Raw genomic sequence first — 8,319 nt, 5'->3', positions numbered from 1 at the left:
GTCAAACTTCTGGAAATTACTTCCCAAGGTATTGATTCAACAACCATATTTTAAAGTGTTTTTTTTTGTTGGGTTTTTAAACATTCTTTGCTAGCTTTGTAACTTGGCCAAATTACCGCGCATAGCTACAATATGAATTTATAATCAGTAGCGGTCAGTATCAACTAATTTACAAGTTATATCAGAACTGTTAATATAATTTTGGTACACGTCAGATTCTTTATTTATTTAAATCCCACCACACATGCATATAGAGTTTTTAACGTGAATTTCCCTATCTAAGCTTCTAAATGGCCGACCGCGAAGTTTTCTGCCATTTGTCCGCGTGGCCGAAAACCGCTGCACAACAAAAATGTGGCGGACACACACACACACTCACCCTATCCATTTAACCCCCCGATGCCCCACCGTTTAACCCCTCTAAGCCCCCGCACTATGTGACAGCCGCATAACACTTGATTCGATGAATGACAGGCAGCGGCTAATGCACTTTTGCAACCGCAGCAACGTCGGCAACTTGAAGCCGTCAAATAAATTGCCAAAAAATTCCGCCAGCCGGGGGTTAAGCGGGGGGTTGGGTGGGCTAAGAGGTGAAACAATTGTACTGGCCAGACGAAGGGGGCGTGGCACGAGGGGGGGGGAAGGGAGGCATAGGGCGGTGGGTTGGCGAATGTTGGCCGGAAACTTTTTATGGCTGGTGGAAAAGAAAGCGCTGCAACGGCGAATGAATGTCACTGTGAACATGGAGCGACATGTGCACTTTATGGGTGGAAAATCGGGGGAAAAGGGGGCGTGACAGTGGCCAAGGGGGTAGGGGGAGGGAATGGGGGATGGAGGAGTTGGAGGGGACTGACGATGGTGCATGAGCCATGAAGCGACAAAATCAAATTGCGTTGCAACTGATTGCGCATTGCTGCAGAGCCAGAGATCGAGCAGAGGTTGTTGGTTCGCTTTTCTCGCTTTTCACGCTTTTCCTTCGGGTATTTTCGTTTTGTCCAGCCGTTTGAAAAGCCCTTTTCACAGGATCCGGGTTCTAAATAGATATATAAATTAACTAGTACTGAATTGAGGGTTTGTCCTTAATTTTTAATTTTTAAATTTTTGTTTAACTATTTTTAACTACTTTTTAAACCCTTTTTTTTCATTAATCTTCAATCTTTAATAATCCGCATTCAAAATATCTTAATGTCAGTTTGATTAGAAAATTGTAAGTCTTAGCAAAAACATAAAATACTTATAAATTAAGTCCAGGGCTTGTTTTCTTATATGGAGTTTATCTTTAAAGTTTGTTATTGTTGCTAATAGGAAATATATGCAAGAATTACATCTGTAAACAATTCCATACTTTTTTAAAATGCCTCTTAACCAAATTAAATTGAATTTATATTAGCATTTTAGCATGTTTTGTATTAATATGAGAGTGTTCTTTTATGTATATTCTTAAAGCTTTGCTAAGTTTTTAATTATTTGTATTAAATTAATTGCGAAAGTGCATTCATTTTCAGTGTGTTCGCCAATCTTCCACCTTTGGTTTTATTGTGCCTCTGTTGTTTTTGGGCTGGCTTTTTTTCCAGGGCGGTTGGCTGACAGTCACGGCGGCAGCTGTCACTTGGACAGTTGTACGAGCGGCAGTAGCAACACCAGCAACAACAGCAACATCAGCAACAACAGCAGCAACATCAACTGCACGGCGGCAACATCAACGGAGTGAAGCGGAGCAAACACTAGCAACAAAAAGCGTTGCGACAGTGACATGAAGGCATTTTACTGGAGGCGTGGGGTGGTGTGGGGAAAATGTCCTGAAGTTGCATTTTTCCGGGCGGACAGCGGCGAGAACTTTTCGCTGGGCCGAAAACTGCAATGGCGGTCAGTCTGCAAATCAAGCCAAATTACAGTCAAACCTTTTCCCTAATTGTTAGCCCAACACGTCGCTCTTCCTGGCAATGGTTTTGGCCATTGAACCGATGGAGCCGCCAATTTGCGGCTAATTAGGGCCAACTAATGGCCAAATGTTCTCACTTAGCCGGCCATTTCTGCTCTTGGATTTGTGCTCATCTCAAGCGTAACATGCGGCGTATGCGTAACTTGTATGGAAATGCAAGTGCCTTAATTCTCTGCGTGAAATGGTGTGTATAGGTTTAGATACCAAACACTAAGTCCTATTTAATGATCAAAGCTCGTGCTTACGAAACTAAATGTGGCATTGGATGTCAAAATAAAAGGATGTTTATTAAATAAGTCATTTTAATATACTTTAAAAAGTTGTTTACTAATTTAGAAAAATTAAAACCTTTCTGGCTAAAACAAGTAGGATCTTAAACTTGTTTTAAAGCAATAATAACTCTAATGTATAGCCATATCTTAAAAGGCTTGTTTATAACATTTACCTAATATAGTTTCTTATTAAATTGACGTGTGGGCTATTAGCCCTTGACTTCTCCCATCCGTAATTATTCCGATTTTTCTTCTTTTTTTGTTCGACGCACCTCTTAATAAACATTGATCGAGACAATTGATGATTTATCCACAGCTTGCAGCTCGAAAGGCTCTTTGTGTAAATGAAATCTCCGCAGACAAATAATGAATAATCTGTCTCCAGTAGCACCCACTTTTTGCCTTTTCCTCACTTTCCCCTCGAATTATGTGAGTTGTGCACTCAGCGAAAAGTTTGAGTAGAAAATATTAAACAACAATTTTATTAAAAATGTATGAAAAAAGTGAGGAGTTTGTTGTTATTTGGTTTTTTTTATGTAATATTAAGTTTTCAAAATCGAATTTCTTCATCTTGTAATTCATTGTGACTAGTACATTAATTTATAAGTTAAAATTGTAGCACTAGGATAAAAGTACTTTTTAAACATGAAAAATTACAAAAAAAAAAAGAAAAAAAAATGACTACTTGTACTTTTAATAAAATATCATTTGAATATGAAAAGTTAAATATATTTTAGTTATAGCAACAGTGAAAAAAATGTTTGATTCATAGGAATAGATACTACAAACATTAAAGAGTTGGGGCAGTGAATGAATTTGATTTTGAATTGTATTTATAACTGATTTGTTGTGTAATTTGTATAAATACTTTTTTGCACCATATTAAAATGTCCCCCTTGTTTTCTTCAGTGTAAAATCGTACATCTGGAAATGGATTGAGGGCTGCTCGCTAGCCACAGTCAACACTTCACTTGCAGTTGCAGTTTGCAGTTAGCTGGGCTCCGGCATCAGCACACCACCCAAACCAACCAAACCAACCCAACCCACCGACACCCCCCCATTAACCCTACAACACCCCTTTAACCCCCTCGTGTCAGCTTAGCAGCGCCATTTGTGTGTGTTTGTTGTGTCTGTCTGTTGGGTCTGTGTGGATTATTTGCGCGAGTGAATATTAAATTTGAACCGCAACCGAACGAGCCAAGCCGCCAGCAACAGCAATATCGTCCCGTGGGTCGTGGGTGGGTTAAGAGTGGGTGGGTGGTGCAGTGGGCGATGGGTGATGGGTGATGGGTGGTGGGGCAGCTCGGTGGCGCCCGGCACGCAAGTTAACTTCCGCTCTTGTGGCTAGACAGAGATGGAAATCCAGGCAGATTTTGCGTATTGCTTCTGCATAAAGTCCAATTATTTGCCATTGTTCGGCTGCCGGGCAGTGTGGGGTTAAGGGGTGTTCATCGCTTACTCTTCCTCTTTTTTTTTTTTTATTTTTTTTTTTTATTAAACCCACTGCATCTGCTAATGTAGTGGCGTTGTTTGGCGGTCACGGTAGGCACTTTTTTGCCAGCGAAAAACGTGGATTTCTTTTTTGAATGAAAACAAATTTGCAACTTGTTAGTCAAAGGTCAAACATGTAAATGGTCGTTGAGGGGTTAAATTTGGCGGATTTCAGGGGCGTTTTAAGGGGTTATGAGTCGATGCTAATGGATTTAATAAATGCTGATGGCTTTAATAAAGTTATTTAAGCTTGAGTTGCATTTGTGGCTGAAGGGGCTTGAAAATTGTTTGTTTATGGGTACTTGACTTGACTTAATATACTTTGTGTTCCATAAAAATGATGAAAACTGTTTTGCAAGTATGAAAATCAAATAAAAATTGCTATTTTAAAGACACAAAATACTTGTAGTACTTGTTCAAGGACTCTTAATTTTGAGTGGCCTAAACCATATGGTTGATCCGTCTTCTACAAATATAGAAACCTTGATATATCGGAATATACTTCCCCACCCCGCTACCGAATGCTTTTCCCGCCTCGGGATATTTATTCGAGCGAACAGAATCCATATTAATATTATGTTTATGATGTTGTTGCCTCGCATAATGCGGCAAAGGCAGCGAACTTATAAATATTTATTTACATCCGGCCGAAATGCGTTAGACGAAACAGGAGGATTACAAGCGGGGGATGGGGTGTGGGATATGTGCATGGGATATATGGGATATAGAGATTCGCGACCGAAGTAAATAAAATGCTGCGACCCTCGAATCCTGAAAACAGGGCGCAGCGACTACCCCTACCATTGGCGTTATCTTTTTGGGAAAATCGCTAACAATAAATAATTTATGTGCAGCGGCAAATGATAATGAAAAAGCCACCCCACTGAAGGGCCAATGGCTCGACCTTCTTCCTGCCATTATACAAATGTATCTGTGCGGCTGCGGCTACGGATACAGATACAGCTACAGATACAGATACAGCTACAGCTACATTTGCGGATACGGATGCGGGGATGCGGGGAAAAAGGACTTTTTAAGGCGATTTTCCCAGCGGCCAGTTGAGTGGCATTGAAATCGCAAATTCCAAATCCAAATTCTACAACCAACCACTTCAGTCGGTCGGTTTGGTTTGGTTCGGTTTGGGTGGTATGGTGGTTGGGTGGTTGGGTGGTTGGGTGGTTGGGTGGTTGGGTGGTTGGGCGGTTCCAGGACTTCAGTATTTCAGGACTCCAGGGTTCCGGCATTATCGGGCATATGCAGACGCACTTATGACGAATGTACTCCCTTCGTTTGCGTATTTTTTATTACTATTTTCGACCCCCCGGCGGGTATTAGATAACCAAACAATGGCATCTAGCAGCTCTCGACTCGAGAGATTTGGGGTAGCTGAAAACAATGCCGAGTGGAAACAGTAACCCAATGCAACCGAAACAGAGAGATAAATATTCCTTCCAGAAGCGGCGGCCATTTGCACAAAATCTGTGTCAAGGCCAGCTAAATAAATCGGGATATATTAAAAAATATTTATTTAAAAAGAGGGCGAGCAATGCATTGGCATGCTTATCTTACATTAAGGACCTCTAACAATAGGGTTTAAATGGAATTATGCATGTTGAAAAATGTTCTAAACAGTCCAGTAGCATTACAAAACTTATAGAACTATTAGAAATTGTCTTAAAAATCAGAAATATTAATATTTAAATACTTTTCAAAAGCCGGAAATAAAAGACAAAATATTAAGGTCCTATTCATTGGGTTTGAAATTTATCATATATTTGTAAATTAAAGTGAAAAATCAATAAACTTGATTTTAGATAAACACTTTTCAATGCCAACTATTTATTAAGAAACAACTTAATGTTTATAAGAATTGTTTAATACACTTTAAATATATTTTGTCCAAACTTTTATGCTTTAAATTAAAGCTTATATTTGGTAATAAAAAAAGACCCCCAACTGCCTTTCAAACTGACTCACATCACGCATACGCAGCGTGGCGCCATCTCATTAGACGCACGACACTTTTGCGGCTAATTAAAAAAGGAAGGCAACTTTGTGCTTATGTTTAATGTACTTGAATATGATACTTTGCGGTTAATAGCAGTAGGCTCTAGCCTTAAATTTAACAAATATTTTTTAATAATGTCTTTAAAGGCGTTTATTTTATATGTATTAAATGCCTTATTAAAGAAATTTTGTTATCATAGCATAAACATTAATGGGAAAAGCCATGTTTGACGATTCGTTTGCTCACATATTTTCACAGTGATTGTTTTGGGTTTAATTTTGTGCTGCCAACAACTTAACGTTCTGGCGCTGCCCTCATTGTTGTTGGTGGTGCTGGTGGTGTGGCTGTTATTATATCCTTGTTGCCATATCCTTGAAACTTTTTTCGGCGCCAGGCATGTGCTCGTTGTAGCCAGTGACGTATATTTAACATGCCGCACCGCAACTCCGAACCGCCGACACCCATCACGAAAAGGAGCCGCCACCCACCGGTTTGCCCACTCCATTGGCGAGACTTTCCGGGACCCCACGCCAAAAAGCATGCTACGATTTCTGAGTGTTGGCATGTTTGCTGTCAGAAAATTGTCAGAATCGTATGAAACATTTTTCGCCTGACGGCGATGGTGGTTCCCCCAATTTTCCAACTGCCTCGCCTGCCAGCGAGCTAGATTTTTCATTAGGCCTGATGATTGGAAAAATTGACAGGCGCTTTTCCCCAAATGCGATAACTTTATAGTATGGCTGTGTGTGTTTGTGTGTGTGTGTGTGTGTGTGTGAGTGTAAGAGTGTGTGTGAGTGCGGGCCAGACAATTGACGAAAATCCATAACAACAACATTGTACGTGCGGGGGCTAATGCACATGGCAATAAACTTTAACATGCCAATGCATTTGGAGAGGCGATTCCGAAATGGAAGTAAATCAGGATGACGGCTGGGTGGGGATTTTGGGCGGTAAAAACAGCGATAAAACCCGCGATATAGATCCCATGATGAGCGGAGTTTTTTATGGGCGAGTAGGTGGGACTCCACCAAATCAAAATAGGTGCTATCAAAATGGTTTTGAAACATGTTATGGCCTTGCTAATTGCAAACTATTAAATGGCTTAGGTTGCACTCTTTTATTAATAAATTAAATTAAATAATATAATATTAATAAAATATAATTTACAATTTAAGTTTGAAGGGTTGAGCTAGAAGAATGAAAATATATATATTATTATTAATATTATTATAATATATAGAATGGCTTACAAAACTAAACTAACTGAAATGATATAGCACTGGCTACATAGGTTATGATGTAATTACATACATACATGGCATATCTTAATCAAATATTAGGTAATTGACTAAATGATTATTGTATTTGCTATGTACATTATATTTTCTTAATAATTACTTAACATAAAACACAACTAAGTTAAATTTAAAGTCAATGGATCTGCAATAAAATATATAACTTACCAAAAATTATTTATGACATGAGTCATGTATTCTTTCAAGTAAATAAAAATAAAACCCGGTACTAATTTTAGTGGATGATTAGCAAGTCTTAAATGTTTGCATTGACTTAGTTAAGAGATAATAGTTAATAATGGTGTCTTAAATATATATTTAAATACTGATTATATTGTTTTCCACAAAAAGTGGTAGCTGAAGGACGGCGATAAATTCCGAGTGGTAAATGAATACCGAAACCCTTTGCGCCGCTCATTTCCACCCCTTTGTGGACTGGTTAAAATTAGCCCCAAGTGAGGTGCACACTCTGCCAAAAAGGACTGCGAAAAAGGGAGCAAGGGTCCTGGGGGTTGGCCAGCGCAGTGTCCTTGCTCCGGCTGCTCCTCATATTTCACAGACGCCGTCCGCCGGTCGCAGGGACATCGACACTTATTGTTATTAGCATCCCAGGAACCCAGTGAGCCCAGGATCCCGGGATCGGGCCAAAAAGCCAAAAGGACCTGGCCGAAACGTGTTAACCTTTGGACGATGAACGGTGGAGGCGCGTCCATTTCAAAAGCCAATTACATGCGCTTTTAAGCGTGTAAAGTTTTGTAATATGATTTGTTGGCCAGCTCGAATGTCCTCGTTTTTATGAGCATGTCCTGGCAAAAGGGCTTCAGCTCCTGGCAACTCGCAGCACTTTATATAGCCACCAACATGACTAGATTTTTTCGAGAAACTGTATATTTTGTGGCTTACATATGCTAAGTGATAAATAAATGAATTAATATTTTTATGGTCGGAAAAACTAGCTCGATAAAAATAACAAAAGCTAGTAGGCGGGGAATGTGAATGAAAGAGGGGGGTGGTGGTTCATCCATGAGGCGTTGTACTGGACTGTAGGGTTAAAGGGTCTTAACCCTGCCTTGAGCCAGTTGCCAGTCGCCTTGGCAAACAATGTTTATTCAAGTGGAATTGCAAATTGTCGTTGTGTCGAGGTGCGTCGAGTGAAAAATTAAGGGCACAGGTATAAAGCCTTATGGTACTTATTGAAACTGTCCCAGAAAATAACAGAAAAACTCCACAAACTAAGTTGAGACTGAAAATCAAGTTTTTTAAGCAAATCAATCACAAATAAATTAATTAATTCTTTAAATTAAATCAAAT

This window comes from Drosophila gunungcola, unplaced genomic scaffold (genome assembly GCF_025200985.1).
Source record: "Drosophila gunungcola strain Sukarami unplaced genomic scaffold, Dgunungcola_SK_2 000064F, whole genome shotgun sequence".
Lineage (NCBI taxonomy): Eukaryota > Metazoa > Arthropoda > Insecta > Diptera > Drosophilidae > Drosophila > Drosophila gunungcola.
This window is presented reverse-complemented; position numbering follows the sequence as displayed.